Source organism: Bufo gargarizans, chromosome 2, assembly GCF_014858855.1.
Source record: "Bufo gargarizans isolate SCDJY-AF-19 chromosome 2, ASM1485885v1, whole genome shotgun sequence".
NCBI classification, from domain to species: domain Eukaryota; kingdom Metazoa; phylum Chordata; class Amphibia; order Anura; family Bufonidae; genus Bufo; species Bufo gargarizans.
Window position 1 is genome coordinate 678,679,479 of NC_058081.1, and position 16,665 is coordinate 678,696,143.

Consider the following 16,665-nt stretch of genomic DNA (forward strand, 5'->3'; position numbering starts at 1 on the left):
ATCTCTCACAAAGAGTATGGGCCCCGTCACCCACTGAAGAGTATGGGCCCCTTCACCCACTGACATCTCTCACAAAGAGTATGGGCCCCGTCACCCACTGACATATCTTACAAAGAGTATGTGCCCTGTCACCCCGCTGACAGCTCTTACAAAGAGTATGGGCCCCGTCACCCACTGACATCTCTCACAAAGAGTATGGGCCACGTCACCCACTGACATATCTTACAAAGAGTATGGGCCCCGTCACCCACTGACAGCTCTTACAAAGAGTATGGGCCCCGTCTCCCACTGACAGCTCTTACAAAGAGTATGGGCCCCATCACCCCACTGACAGCTCTTACAAAGAGTATGGGCCCCGTCACCCACTGACAGCTCTTACAAAGAGTATGGGCCCCGTCACCCACTGACAGCTCTTACAAAGAGTATGGGCCTCGTCTCCCACTGAAAGCTCTTACAAAGAGTATGGGCCCTGTCACCCACTGACAGCTCTTACAAAGAGTATGGGCCCCGTCTCCCACTGACAGCTCTTACAAAGAGTATAGGCCCCGTCTCCCACTGACAGCTCTTACAAAGAGTATAGGCCCCGTCTCCCACTGACAGCTCTTACAAAGAGTATGGGCCCCGTCACCCACTGACAGCTCTTACAAAGAGTATGGGCCCCGTCACCCACTGACAGCTCTTACAAAGAGTATGGGCCCCGTCACCCACTGACAGCTCTTACAAAGAGTATAGGCCCCGTCTCCCACTGACAGCTCTTACAAAGAGTATGGGCCCCGTCTCCCACTGACAGCTCTTACAAAGAGTATGGGCCCCATCACCCCGCTGTCAGCTCTTACAAAGAGTATGGGCCCTGTCATCCACTGACAGCTCTTACAAAGAGTATGGGCCCCGTTACCCACTGACAGCTCTTACAAAGAGTATGGGCCCCGTCACCCACTGACAGCTCTTACAAAGAGTATAGGCCCCGTCTCCCACTGACAGCTCTTACAAAGAGTATGGGCCCCGTCACCCACTGACAGCTCTTACAAAGAGTATGGGCCCCGTCACCCACTGACAGCTCTTACAAAGAGTATGGGCCCCGTCTCCCACTGACAGCTCTTACAAAGAGTATGGGCCCCGTCACCCCGCTGAGAGCTCTTACAAAGAGTATAGGCCCTGCCTCCCACTTACAGCTCTTACAAAGAGTATGGGCCCAAACCCAATGACAGCTCTTAGGCCTCTTTCACACTACCATTTTTTTTTTCTGTTTTGTGGGCCGTTTTTTGCGTTCCGTATACGGTCTGTATACGGAACCATTTATGCATTCCGTATGCATTCCGTTTCCGTGTTTCCGTATCTCTGTTCCGTGAAAAGATAGAACATGTCCTATATTTGGCCGCAAATCACGTTCTGTGGCTCCATTAAAGTCATGGGGTCCGCAAAAAACGGAATGCATATGGAAATGCATCCGTATGTCTTCCGTATCCGTTCCGTTTTTTGCAGGACCATCTATTGAAAATGTTATGCCCAGCCCAATTTGTTCTATGTAATTACTGTATACTGTATATGCCATACGGAAAAACTGAACGGAAAAATGAAACTGAAACGGAAACACAACGAAAACAAAAAACGGAACAACGGATGCGTGAAAACGGACTGCAAAACGCTGAAATAGCCATAGTGAATGAGGCCTTACAAAGAGTATGGGCCCCGTCACCCCGCTGACAGCTCTTACAAAGAGTATGGGCCCCGTCAGGGCAGGGCTATACAGCGACATGTGTCGCACAACAAAAAACTCGGTCCACATTGGATCTAATTAATATCAATGGTGTCGCAGTGTGATACTCAAAATGCCACAACTGGATATGTCATCAATATCAGGTTGGCGGGGGGGGCAACTGCTGGCAGCCCCACTGATCAGCTGTTTGTAGAGAACGCAGCGCTGCCTTCTTTTCACTGTTTTCTCGCTTGTCATCAACACTGCAGCGACGAGCATGTGCAATTACAACTATGGCGTCCTCATTCACTTCTATTAGAAGGACGGCTCTGTAGTATTCACTTGAACAGGAAGGAGCCATCCCATTGAAGTGAATGGGGACGCCATAGTTGTAATTACTTGTATTTTTACTTTACCGGCTGCGTTCTCGATATAGGTGCGGGTCCTAGGTGCGGGTCCTAGCGACATGCCCACACTGTCTGAGACGGGAATACCCCTTTAACTTTAGCCACTGAGTTATTCAATGAAATGTAGTTGCATAGCGCCACCTGCTGTTTGTTCTTTTCCTTTTTACTCCGTCCACCCAACTTAGGTGGTCGGACGTGCTCAGTTTAAATCTTCAACTGCCACATGCCATATCTTCTGTTAGAAGCTGTGACAAACAGTAAGGCCCCTTGCAGACGAGCGTGAGCAGATTAGATCCGGATGCGTTACAGATGCGTTCAGTGAAAAATGCGCAATTTCACAAGCAGGTTCATTCAGTTTTGTCTGCGATTGCGTTCAGTTATTCAGTTTTTATCGTGCGGGTGAAATGCGCATTGATGCATTTTTCACGCGCGTGATAGAAAACGAAATGTTTGCAAACAACATCTCTTAGCAACTATCAGTGAAAAACACATCGCATCCGCACTTGCTTGCGGATGAGATGCGTTTTTCACGGAGCCCCAATCACTTCTATGGGGCCTGCGTTGCGTGAAAAAACGCAGAATATAGAACATGCTGCGATTTTCACGCAACGCACAAGTGATGTACACAGACCTATTGAAATGAATGGGTCCGGATTCAGCGCGGGTGCAATGTGTTCGCATCACGCATTGCACCCGCACGGAAAACTCGCTTGTCTGCAAGGGGCCTAAGGGATCATGCACAAGACCATATCCATTTTGCGGTCCACAAATCACGGATCCACAAAACATGGATCCCGGCCGTGCGCATGATGCCATTTTCTTTTTCACTTCAACAGAAATGTCCTATTCATGTCCACAAAGTGACAAGAATAGAACATGTTCTATCTCCTTTGTGGGGCAACAGAACAGGCGTGCTGTCGGCATCTTTTGCAGCCCCATTGAAATAAATGGGCCCACATCTGATCCACAAAATTGGAGGCGGACCAAACATCAGTACGGTCGCGTGCATGAGCCCTTATAGGGAAAGACGTGCCCCCTGAGTTGTGATAGGGAGAAAGTCATAGCAGAAAGGACACACCCTTGATAAAAAAAACATGCCGCTGAGAAGGACACACTCCCTGAGCTGCTGGTTGGAAATAAATCTAGCAGAATAATTGGAGCAATGAATTGGGAGATCTCTGAATTTATTTTTTATATCATGGCATAAACCTTTCAAGGCTACATGCACACGCCTGTATGTGTTTTGCGGTCCGCAAATTGCGCAAAAACAGATGATGTCCGTATGGCATCCTTTTTTTTTTGCGGATCCATTGTATATGCCTATTATTGTCTGCAAAACGGACAGGTATAGGACATGCTCTATTTTTTTTGCAGAATCACGGACAACGGACACGGAAAACAAACGGTTGTCTATACGCATTTTTTAACAGCTCCATAGAAATGAATGGGTCCGCATCCTATCTGCAAAAAAAAGGAAAGGACACGGAAACAAAATACGTTTGTGTGCATGAGGCCTAAGTCTGGTGTTCCATTCACCAGTCTAAGTTAAAACTTTGCTAGTGTAAGACACACTAAATTTCTATATCATATATAAACCGTTTTGTGACATAAATTATAGTAAGGGTCCATTCACACGTCTGTATGTGTTTTGCGGATCCAGACATCGGCAATGTGCGGTCTGCACATCGCCAGCACTCTCATAGAAAATGCCTTTTCTTGTCCTCAATTGCGGACAAGACCCCATTGAAAATGAATGGGTCCGCATCTGTTCCGAAAAATTGCGGAACAGATGCAGATCCATTTTGCGGACGTGTGAATGGACCCTTAATTTATCAGGCCGTGCCCCTGCTGTTCAGCCCTACCGACTTTTACAAAAGTGATGTGAGCAGCACAAAATATATTTTTTATATAAATATATATATATATATATATATATATACAACATTTGAGCAAAAAATGTGCAACTTTTGTATATAAATCCTTTTATAGAATTCCCCGGATAGCTCTATATTGGGAAGCAGGAGCTCAGTCCCCTTCTCGCTGCAGGCCCCATAGCCTCTATGGTAAGTACAGTGGGATGCGAAAGTTTGGGCAACCTTGTTAATCGTCATGATTTTCCTGTATAAATCGTTGGTTGTTACGATAAAAAATGTCAGTTAAATATATCATATAGGAGACACACACAGTGATATTTGAGAAGTGAAATGAAGTTTATTGGATTTACAGAAAGTATGCTATAATTGTTTAAACAAAATTAGGCAGGTGCATAAATTTGGGCACCACAAAAAAGGAATGAAATCAATATTTAGTAGATCCTCCTTTTGCAGAAATTACAGCCTCTAAACGCTTCCTGTAGGTTCCAATGAGAGTCTGGATTCTGGTTAAAGGTATTTTGGACCTTTACTCTTTACAAAACATCTTTAGTTAATTCAGGTTTGGTGGCTTCCGAGCATGGACAGCTCTCTTTAAGTCACACCTCAGATTTTTAATTATATTCAGGTCTGGGGACTGAGATGGCCATTCCAGATTGTTGTACTTGTTCCTCTGCATAAATGCCTTAGTGGATTTTGAGCAGTGTTTAGGGTCGTTGTCTTGTTGAAAGATCCAGCCCCGGCGCAGCTTCAGCTTTGTCACTGATTCCTGGACATTGGTCTCCAGAATCTGCTGATACTGAGTGGAATCCATGCGTCCCTCAACTTTGACAAGATTCCCAGTCCCTGCACTGGCCACACAGCCCCACAGCATGATGGAACCACCACCATATTTTACTGTAGGTAGCAGGTGTTTTTCTTGGAATGCTGTGTTCTTTTTCCTCCATGCATAACGCCCCTTGTTATGGCCAAATAACTCAATTTTAGTTTCATCAGTCCACAGCACCTTATTCCCAATTGAAGCTGGCTTGTCCAAATGTGCTTTAGCCCACCTCAAGCGGCACTTTTTGTGCTGTGGGTGGAGAAAAGGCTTCCTCTGCATCACTCTCGCATACAGCATCTCCTTGTGTAAAGTGCGCCGAATGGTTGAATGATGCACAGTGACTCCATCTGCAGCAAGATGATGTTGTAGGTCTTTGGTGCTGGTCTGTGGGTTGACTGACTGTTCTCACCATTCGTTGCTTCCGTCTATCCGAGATTTTTCTTGGTCTGCCACTTCGAGCCTTAACTTGAACTGAGCCTGTGGTCTTCCATTTCCTCAATATGTACCTAACTGTGGAAACAGACATCTGAAATCTCTGAGACAGCTTTCTGTATCCTTCCCCTAAACCATGATGGGGAACAATCTTTGCCTTCAGGTCATTTGAGAGTTGTTTTGAGACCCCCATGTTGCTACTCTTCAGAGAAAATTAAAAGAGGAGGGAAACTTACAATTGACCCCCTTAAATACTCTTTCTCATAATTGGATTCACCTGTGTATGTAGGTCAGGGGTCACTGAGCTTACCAAGCCAATTTCAGTTCCAATAATTAGTTCTAAAGGTTTTGGAATCAATAAAATGACAACAGTGCCCAAATGTATGCACCTGCCTAATTTTGTTTAAACAATTATAGCACACTGTCTGTAAATCCAATAAACCTCATTTCCCTTCTCAAATATCACTGTGTGTGTCTCCTATATGATATATTTAACTGACATTTTTTATCGTAACAACCAACGATTTATACAGGAAAATCATGACGATTAACAAGGTTGCCCAAACTTTCGCATCCCACTGTATGCCATAGACCAGGGATGGCCAACCTGCGCTCTCCAGCTGTTGTAAAACTACAACTCCCACCATGCCCTGCTGTAGGCTGATATATGTAGGCAGTCTCAGCATGCTGGGAGTTGTAGTTTTGCAACAGCTGGAGAGCTGCAGTTTGGCCATCCCTGCCATAGACAATTTCACACTGGCACTTAGTATCCGGCAGGGAACAGCCTGCTGGATCTCTCTGCATTCAGGCATTACCAGAAGCTTAAAGGGGTTGTCCAGGATTCCCATAAAAAATAAAAATGTCCAGCCTTAACACTCATAAGAACTCCATAGAACTCGCTGTAAACGTTTTTAGCTTTCAGCCACTTGCTTACATGCCTGTGTAGGCATTGCTTGTTTCCATGCTGTGTCACTAGCATACATGGCTCTCTCCCCTGCCCAGTGTCTACAGAGCTGGGGAATGGTAGTGCCAGGCTGGGCAGGGGAGAGAGGCGAGGGGGTGTGTGCACAGCAGCAGCACCGCCCGGCCTGCAGAGAGCACAGGTGTCACTATCAGACATCTGAGAAGCTCTGACAGACGTCCTTCAGAACCTCCTCCTTGAGGTTCCTTTTGTTTTGCTTTCATTTTTTCATCTCGTTAGCCTCTCTCAGCTGTCATGTAGTTGCACTGATTGCATGCCTTTAAATCCCTCCCCATACTGCATCACTTTGCGGTTTATATTACTTCCTGGAGTGTGTGCATGCTGATGATGCTACTACTGAGTCTTCTACAGATAAGTTTTGTTCGTTCATTTGTGTTTTCCTGTTTGCTGGATCCCAGGTGACCCTGATTCCCTCCGTATCAAGTGTAGGGAGCCGGTGGTCGTGTCCCCTCACTATTATAGGGTGTTCAGGTGTTATACAGTCGAGGTACGAGGATATGCGATCATCTACCATTGGGATTTTCGCATAGGCTGAGCAGTTAGGGAGAGAGCCAGGTCTGATGCAGGGCTCTCCCTTTTGTTCCTTAGTTTTGGATCCAGTTAGTCGGATCTTCATTTTGTGTCTTCTAGTTTTCTGTACACCTTCCGTGACAACAGGACTGCAGACTTGATGTCACATGACAAGGTCACATGACAGCTTTGTAAAGAAGCTAAAGGGAGCAGAAGAGAAAATAAAACTATATTAGAGATTTGCTGCTCTGGCCAAAGCAGTTTAAGGGGGCATAAAAGTCTAATCCTGGAAAAACCCCCTTTAAAAGTCGCTGTCCAGCCCCATTAACTATAATAGGGATTGGTGAAGATCGGGCCGAATCCTGTGGGCTGGTGGGGCCGGATGGCGATGTTTAAGCTTCTGGCAATGCAGGAATGTAGAGAAATCCAGAAGGCTGTTCCCTGCCGGATACTAAGCGCTAGTGTGAAACTAGCCTAACTGTAAGGCCCATGTTACATGAGCCATAAGGAAAGTGTCAGGGTCTGTGCAGTGACAAAACTGATGGGTTTTCATGCAATTTGAATCAGTTTTGTCTGTGATGGCATTAAGTGTTTCAGTTTTTCCATCAGGCTTGCATCCGTTTTTTAATGCGTGTGCTGTCGGTTTGTTTTCAAATTTTCAAGTTAATGGATCGGATCTGCATGAAAAATAGATGAAGACAGAACATGTCTTCATCTGTGATTTTTCCTGAACGGAGAGCTGGTCAGTGAAAACCAATACTCATGTGCACATACTCATTGAAATGAGTGGGTCTGGATTCAGTCCAGATGCTATCTGTTGTAAAAACTGAACATATACTATGTCGGAATCAGACCACCGCCGATCTGATCCTGAGGATAAGTCATCGAAATTTAGCCGCTGAACAACCCCATTAATTTAGGTTCATTTTAAGTTTATGAAGCCTGTACACTGGAAAAACTCTGATACATTAGAAAGATGAGGCCAAAAGTGTGGTCTTATGAATTCCATCTGGAAGTATAAGTTAGTATACTGCACCACAGAAATAGCAGAAACAGTTGTAATGATACTGCACCCCCAATACTAAGGAGACAGAGTGCAGGTAAACACTGAAGAGGATGCAGCTGCAGTACCCCAAAATAAGGTACTTACAAACTGTTCTTGTTATGTAATCTTATTTAATGTTATTTAACATGTTAATGCCTTGTAATGCAACAGCATATCTCTATATGGATCAGTCGGGGTTAATTATCCTGACTCTGCCCTTGTAGGAAGTTAGAAGAAGGACTTAAATCCATTGCTTGCTCAGTGTGTTGTGTGCCAGTGGAGATGGTGAGAGGAAGCTACATGTGCTCACTCCTCAGAGTACTAGGCTTGAACTCCTGAGCAGTGATGGTCAGTTCGCAGTGTTCGCCAGCGAACACATGCGGGCTGCTATCTTTAGTAAGGTAGACTCACCCGTCCGGTGATGCACAGGTAGCCCTTACCTGTGCCGCGAGCTGGTCTAAAATCAAATGCGGTCACCGGGAGCAGGCAGTTCCGAGAACAACCCGATGAAGGCCCCCGACGGCTGTTCTCGGAACTGCCTGCTCCCGGTGACTGCATTTGATTTCAGACCGGCCCCCGACACAGGCACAGGTAAGGGCTTACCTCTGCATCGCCGGACGGGGGTAAGTCTACCTTACTAAAGATTGAACCCCTTATCTGTTCGCTGGCGAACACTGCGAACTGCCCATCACTGCTCCTGAGAACCATTATCTCTGAGAAATTTAGAGAGAGAAAAACACTTTCTACTTGAAAGTACTCTAGAAATAGAGAGAAAAGAAAGAACCTGAAGGTCCAGAACCTGCATGGCCAAGCATTGGAGTCAGTCAGTAAGGTATTTGCTATTTAATGCTGATAGACTTTACTGCAGTGAGGGGGACTTTTAACGTTAACATAGGTAAGCTACCTGTACTTATCGTTGCTATGCTCAGGAAAGGACTTTTACGTAACTAAGCCTCTGCATAGCCATTTTGTTACAAGTTAGATAGGTATCCCTGCCTCGTATCTATTGTGAAGGAACTGTGCAATTTATCCATCTGCCGTAGATAGTTAGTGCCTAGGCTTAATGATACTGTACACTGCACATGCCTTAACCCTGCTTTTTGCCTTAACCCTGCGTCTTTGAGCATATGCTTCCTACTACAGATGGACTCCGAACCAGGCTGAAGGCAGCTTTTCTCAAAACAGGGGGGATGCCGAACCACAGAATAGGGTACATGCAAACTGTTCATGCTATATAATCTCATTCAATGTAATCTTATTTAACGTGTTAATGCCTTTTAATGTACCAGCATATCTCTTCATGGATCAGTCAGGGTTAATAATAATCTGCCCTTGTAGGAAATTAGGAGAGAGACTTAGATCTGCTCCTAGCTCAGTGACTAGTGTGCTAGTGGATGAAGTGAGAGGAAGCTGCATGTGCTAACTTCTCAGAGTACTAGGCGTGAACTCTGGAGAACCACTCTCTGAGAGATCCACAGAGAGATGTCTTCTTCATAGTAATCCAGGAAAAGAGAATGAAACTATACAGTCCAGTATCTGCATGGCTAAGCACTAGAGTCAGTCAGTAAGGTATTTGCTGTTTAAGCCTGATAAAGACTTTACTGCAGTAAGAGGATCATTGTGAAAACATCTTTCACACTTGGACATGGTCTGGCCAACCATATCTCAATACTGTATTCCACAACTGGGAATTACTACCACCAGCCTTAGATTCTGCAGAGAGAGAGTTTGGATAGACAAAGGGAAGGACTATTATAACACCCATTCTGGCTTATGTATCCATACATTGCTACCTGGGAAGATTTGCACTGTTAATTGTTTGGAAGTGTTTTGATACTTTTGGATGTACTACAACTCCCATTCTGCACTTTAGTAATGAGAGATTTGTTTATTTTCTATAACTGGCTTGCTTACTGACTACAGCATCATACTTCTGCCACAGGAACTACATATTTTGCCTTGCACCCGTACAACACTCATAACAGCAAGGGCAACCCAAATTACCATTAGGCAGGAGCCCCACCAACAACGTGTGCCCCAGGGGAAGAAAGAGTGCATGCTCCTGTCACTGTCTGACCCTAGAGAGCATCGGTGTGAGAATTGCCATTGTGAATGATTATTGCAGCCAGAGCCACTACCACTTCCATTTTCCGCTCCTACGGGGCTTGCGGCACAGCACCATGACCCCTTAAAATAGCTGATTGGCGAAGGTGTTGGGAATCGGGCCACCACCGATCTGATATTGATGACTTATCCCGAGGATAGGTCATCAATATCTGTAGCCTTGCAACCCCTTTGAAGGGGTTTTCTGTGACAGCATTTCCCCCTGAACCTACCATACAAAATACAGTCCTTGAAAAAGTATTCATACCCCTTGAACTTATCCACATTTTTTCACATTACACCCACAAACATGTATTTTATTAGGATTTTATGTGATAGACCAACACAAAGTAGCAAGTATGTGTTAAGTGAAAAGAAAATGACACATGGTTTACAAAATGTTTAATAAAGAAAAATCTGAAAAGTGTGGAGTGCATTTCTATTCACCCCTCCCCTGTATTCTGATATCCCTAAATAAAATCTAGTGAGACCAATTGCCTTCAAAAGTGACCTAATTAGTAAATAGAGTCCACTTATGTCCACTTTGTTCTCAGTATAACTCCAGCTGTTCTGTGAAGGCCTCAGAGGTTTGTTAGTGAACATTAGTGATCAAACAGCATCATGAAAACCAAAGAACACACCAGATAGGTCAGGGATAAAGTCATGGAGAAGTGTTAAGCAGGGTTAGGTTATAAAAAAAAATATCCCAAGCTCTGAACATCTCATGGATCATCTGAAAATAGAAGGAGTATTACACAACTGCAAACCTACCAAGACATGGCCATCCACCTAAACTGACAGCCCAAGCAAGGAGAGCACTAATTAGAGAAGCAGCAAATAGGCCCATTGTCACTCTGGAGGAGCTGCAGAGATCCACAGCTCAGGTGGGAGAATCTGTCCACAGGACAACTATTTGTCATGTACAGTGGCGTACACACAATCCATGGGGCCCCCTCCCCATCCATCCCCCAACCCGCCTCCTCCCCCCCCCCCATTACCTCCCCTACCATTTACCCAACATACCTCCCAACAGTACCGCTTTGTGTGGGACAGGCCGATTTTGGATGGCAATCTTGCTGTACTGCCATCTGTGGAGGACACTGTTATAGGGGATCTGTGGATGACACACTGTTATGGGGGATCTGTGGATGACACACTGTTATGGGGGATCTGTGGATGACACACTGTTATGGGGGATCTGTGGATGACACACTGTTATGGGGGATCTGTGGATGATACAATGTTATGGGGATCTGTGGATGACACACTGTTATGGGGGATCTGTGGATGACACACTGTTATGGGGGATCTGTGGATGACACACTGTTATGGGGATCTGTGGATGACACACTGTTATGGGGGATCTGTGGAGGGCCCTCCATAGATATCCCCATAAGTGCCTTCTAGTAATGTATCAGTGGGCAGGGAGGAGGCGGAGACACTTGCGGCGGAGCCGTTGCAGTGCCCGGCGCTGTGCACACACCGGGGGCAGCTCCTACCTTCTGGGAGTTCTGCTGCAGGACATTTTGCTCCATGGTCATGGCCCAGCTCCTCTCCACGCTTCTTCTTCTGCTGCTGCTGAGATGCAGCGCATGGGGCAGTGGCTGCGAAGTGAGCGGCTGTCAGGGCAGCAAGGTGGGCACATGGGCCATGCACTGCGGGGGGTCCACGAGCCGGGAAGAAGAGCTGCTGCTACACAAGTCTCCTGAGCGTCAGCCGCTTCACCACTCCCACTCCTCACATGGCCGGCAGTGGGCAGCCGAACTAGAGCGCCGCTCCCCGTCCTGCTGCTGCTGTGCTGCCTGTGCGTGACATCTCTCCCTCCATCATGCGCCTCCTGCCCCGCCTGCCTGCTTCATTCATAAAGTGGGAGGAGCAGGCAGACGGGGCAGGAGGCGCATGACAGACATGTTTTTGACACACTCACTCAGACTGTTGGGCACTCGCATTTTGCAAGCAGCTTGAGCGGCGCGATATGGCCACGCGGCCGCCCACCCGTGCAGCTTAGTTAGACGGAAGGTAACACTGACTGCAGGGGCCAGGGGGTTCCACAAGCGGCTGGGCCCCTGGAGTGCCGTGCCTGGTCGCAACTGCGACCCCTGTATGTACGCCACTGGTCATGTACTCCACAAATCTGGCCTTCATGAAAGAGTGACAAGAAAAAAGCCATTTTTGAAAGCAAGACAAAAGAAGTCCCTTTTTCAGTTTGCCACATGCCATGTAGAAGACGCAGCAAACATGTGGAAGAAGGTGCTCTGGTCAGATGAGACCAAAGTTGAACTTTTTGGCCTAAATGCAAAATGCTATGTGTGGCAGAAAACTAACACTGCACTTCACCTTGAACACACCATCCCCACCGTGAAACGTGGTGGTGGCAGCATTATGCTATGGGAATTCTTTTCTTCAGCTATTTCGCAAAGGAGAATGGGCTAACAGTTCAGCATATAGATGTGCAATGGCTGGTGGAGACATACCCCAAAATACTTGCAGCTGTAATTGCATCGAAATGTGGTCCTACAAAGTATTGACTCAGGGGGGCTGGCTACAAATGTATACCACACTTTCCAGAATTTTATGTATTAAAAATGTTGAAATCCATGTCTAATTTTTTTTCACTTCACGCATACTTGTGCAGCGGGCGAGGCCGCGGGGAAAGGGGTCCCCTTAATATGTTATAAGAGTTTTTGTCATGACGCCAGTTGCATTTCAGCAATGAGGGACAGGGTCCCCCTTTTAGTAGGTATGGTGGTACCCAGGGTAGGAATGGCAGAGTGGTGTAAGGGTGGCCTAATGTCCCTTGGTGGTATTGCACGTGTCACGGTGCTCCTACCTAGATACGCTGGGACCCCAAGCTTGGCCGTCCGCTGCAGTGAAAAGGGTAGTTGGTGAAGGGGATCATGAAATGAATTGAGTCCAGATTTGGTATAACATTGAAAAGTAGCTTTACTAAAATAAACTTGCAATAAACTGACAAACTAGCTCTGCCATTATTGCCGCCATCTGCTGGTGAACCAGGCACATTACATATAACATAACAGTTTCATGGAAATAAATATACATTTTTGCAGGATAATAAAATAAATGCATAAGATGACATTGGGTCAACCATAGGAGATGGTAGGGGGCGCAAATAGGTGGTAATACCACTTTGGGGTATTACACTTGCATCTTTGTGTTGGTCTATCACATAAAATCGCCAAAAAATATATTATGTTTGTGGATGTAACATGAAAAAATTTGGAAAAGTTCAAGGGGTATGAATAATTTTTCAAGGCACTGTAACTTTCTAATGTACTCATTAGCATTGAGCGAATTGGTTTTGGATTGCTGTATCTGAACCCGATTGGTTTGTAAACTTTGTTAACAATATAGCCTCCATCCTACCGTAAAATGTATGGGCTCCACAGAGGTCTTTGCAAACTTGCAGCAAATATTGCAAGACTTTGTGCGACACTTTGTTTAGTCGCACAAATTACAGTATGAAAATCCGAAGCTGCACAGAACTTCCTGCCTCATTAATGAAGCTGAGTTCAGCTTCGGATTTTGATACTGTAATTTATGTGAATAAAAGAAGTGTCACGTCATGGACACGAGACAAAGCAAGTCTCGCGATATTTGCCTCAAGTTCGCAAAGACTTCTGCGGAGCCCATACATTTTACGTAGGACGGAGGCTATATTGTTAACGAAGTTTACACTAATGTCACGCCAATCTTCCTGAAACTTCCTGCCCCTGCAATGTGATCCTGTGGACGGAATCCTCCATTGTGTATCAGTGCATACATTTATAGGTGACACCTTTTAAAGTTTTTTAATATATGTATGGTTTGTATATGGTTTTGCACTCAAGAGTTATAACGTCACCATGCAATTCCAGCCTGTCCCCGATCAGCTTGGAGCGCATGGTGGCATCATCAAGTTTGGGCGCAGGTCTTTTAGCATCAAGAGAAGAGCGACTGTCCAGATGGCCAGAAAATGGATGCAAAACTAATTGAAAAATGGCCAGGAAAGTTGGACAGTGTGTGTTTTTCATGGTCATTTTTTTTTTCACTGTCGTGTGAATGTGGCCTTGAGGTGACATGCAGTGAGCAGCCCAGTGAGTACCAAAGCCAGTGCAATAGGTGGCGCCAAAGTACACTCTTAACATCAGTTTAATAGTAAAGAAGAAGAAGAAGAATTCCACCTTATTACATACATAGAAGATCAAACTCACAGCATTTATTTTGGGGATTCCTCGTTCTTCTGTAGCAGCTTGCAGGTTATCAGTCTAGTCCAGTCTCAGTATTTGGTCGCATTCTGTATATATTGACACTGCACAGTACCATTTCTCCTGTCCTGTATACTGGGTATAATTCTCAGTATCTGCTTTTATACTGTATATATGGACACTGCACAGTACCATTTCTCCTGTCCTGTATACTGGGTATAATTCTCAGTATCTGCTTTTATACTGTATATATGGACACTGCACAGTACCATTTCTCCTGTCCTGTATACTGGGTATAATTCTCAGTATCTGCTTTTATACTGTATATATGGACACTGCACAGTACCATTTCTCCTGTCCTGTATACTGGGTATAATTCTCAGTATCTGCTTTTATACTGTATATATGGACACTGCCCAGTACCACTTCTTCTGTCCTGTATACTGGGTGTTATTCTCAGTATCTACTCTTATTCTGTATATATATATATATATATATATATATATATATAGATACTGCACAGTACCACTTTTCCTGTCCTATATACTGGGTGTAATTCTCAGTATCTGCTCTTATTCCGTATATATGGACACTGCACAGTACCACTTCTCCTGTCCTGGATACTGGGTGTAATTCTCAGTATCCGCTCTTATTCTGTATATATGGATACTGCACAGTACCACTTCTCCTGTCCTGTATACTGGGTGTAATTCTCAGTATATGCTCTTATTCCGTATATATGAATGCTGCACAGTACCACTTCTCCTGTCCTGTATACTGGGTGTAATTCTCAGTATCTGCTCTTATTCTGTATATATGGATACTGCACAGTACCACTTCTCCTGTCCTGTATACTGGGAGTAATTCTCAGTATCTGCTCTCATTCTGTATATATACACACTGGACAGTACCACTTATTCTGTCCTGTATACTGGGTGTAATTCTCAGTATCTGCTCTTAGCCTGTATATATGGATACTGCACAGTACCACTTCTCCTGTCCTGTATACTTGGAGTCATTCTCAGTATCTGCTCTTAGGGCTCATGCACATGGCCATAACCATAAATGCGGTACGGAAATCGTGGATCTGCAAAGCACATATACCAGCCGTGTGCATTCAGAATTTCTTGTAACGTAATGTCTGGACCATAAAAGAACTGTCCTATCCTTGTCCGTAATACGGACAAGAATAGGACATGTTGTATTTTTTTGTGAGTGCCGCGGCATTGACATACAGATATGGACCACACATCTTTTGTGGCCCCATTGAAGTGAATGGGTCAGCTTCCGATCTGCAAAAGATGCAAATCGAAATCGGGAAAAAAATAAGTTTGTATGCATGAGACCTTATTCTGTACAGCACAGCATGGTTCCCAACTATTTGTACATTTACTTTTCATAATCAGGTGTTTTTTTTCCTGTCCTCCGTAGTATCTGACAGGAGTAAAAACTCTGTCCTTGATTTATTTTTCAATTTCCACTATGCATGTCCCAATAAGTTTTGTGCACAGTGCAAACTTGGCCTTTTCTGCAACCAGGGCTCTGAGGAAGGGATCTGAATCATATTGTCTGACCATGGTGCTACCAGCTGCTTTTTATCCTGAGCAGCCTTTTCTAATTTTGGGATCTTTGTGATTCAAGAAGATTCTGTTGAGGTTGAGATATAAGCATCTGGTCTTTAAAATAGGCTAGGGTGTATGTCTGTAAAACAGTTCATGATTCCAGGTTCAGTTTAAAAAAAAAAAATATAATATTGAGTAGGATATTAATCTTGGACTGGGGTCTGTTTTAGTGATTGCACTGATTTTGTTGTCTGCAATATATATTTACAGTGGTTGGGTTTGGGGTGGCCCCAACACTACGCCGGGTCCACCACACACTGCTGAGGTGTCACTGCTATCCGGGAGGGATGGTAAGATGTGGTACACCCCAAAGGGAGGGTCTGCAGTAATCCAGTGTACTTTTTTATTGGAGGTGCAAAACAATACAGGCGAGGCATAGGGATGGCTTCTCCAGTCTCCTCCCTGGCAGAAGTAGGGTTGATGCTGATGCCTGAGTCAGCAGTCCCTCTCTCTCTCAGAAAGCTGGTACCCTGGACAAAGGCTGGTGGCCAAGTGTCTGTGGCAGAGTATCCCTGTCTTAGTGTCTTCTTCTGGTCACTAATGCAGTCTGGCAGAGTCTCTTCTTCTAAGCACTGATCCCTAACTGCAGAACACTAGGAGCTCTGGCCGCTCTCCTTATATACAGTTTCTGGCTTAACTAGAACCTTCTAGTGGGAGGGGTGGATTGGAGAAACTGAGCACAAACAAATACAATGTTACACTTTCCGTCTCTCATAGACTTGCATTAGAGTTTCAATAATACTCAATAGCAATGACACAGCAGAAAATAATATATGGGGAGGGCACTCAATTATCAGGTTGCTGCAGGAAAAATTTGCATCACATTCAGGTTAAAATGATTTTAATCACATCCACTATACAGATATATGCTGAGTACATAAAAAAAAAAAATAATAGAAAACCCCCTAGAAATAAAAAATGGAAAATATACACTCATAAAACCAATATACTATATACCCCAAATAAAAA

At 44.8% G+C, this 16,665-nt stretch overlaps 1 protein-coding gene across 1 annotated transcript in view; it reads right to left on the bottom strand.

The window, feature by feature from the left end:
• BTG4 (BTG anti-proliferation factor 4) overlaps window positions 1-16,665 on the bottom strand; it is a 43,557-nt gene that overhangs the window by 10,714 nt on the left and 16,178 nt on the right. The window lies entirely within an intron of this gene.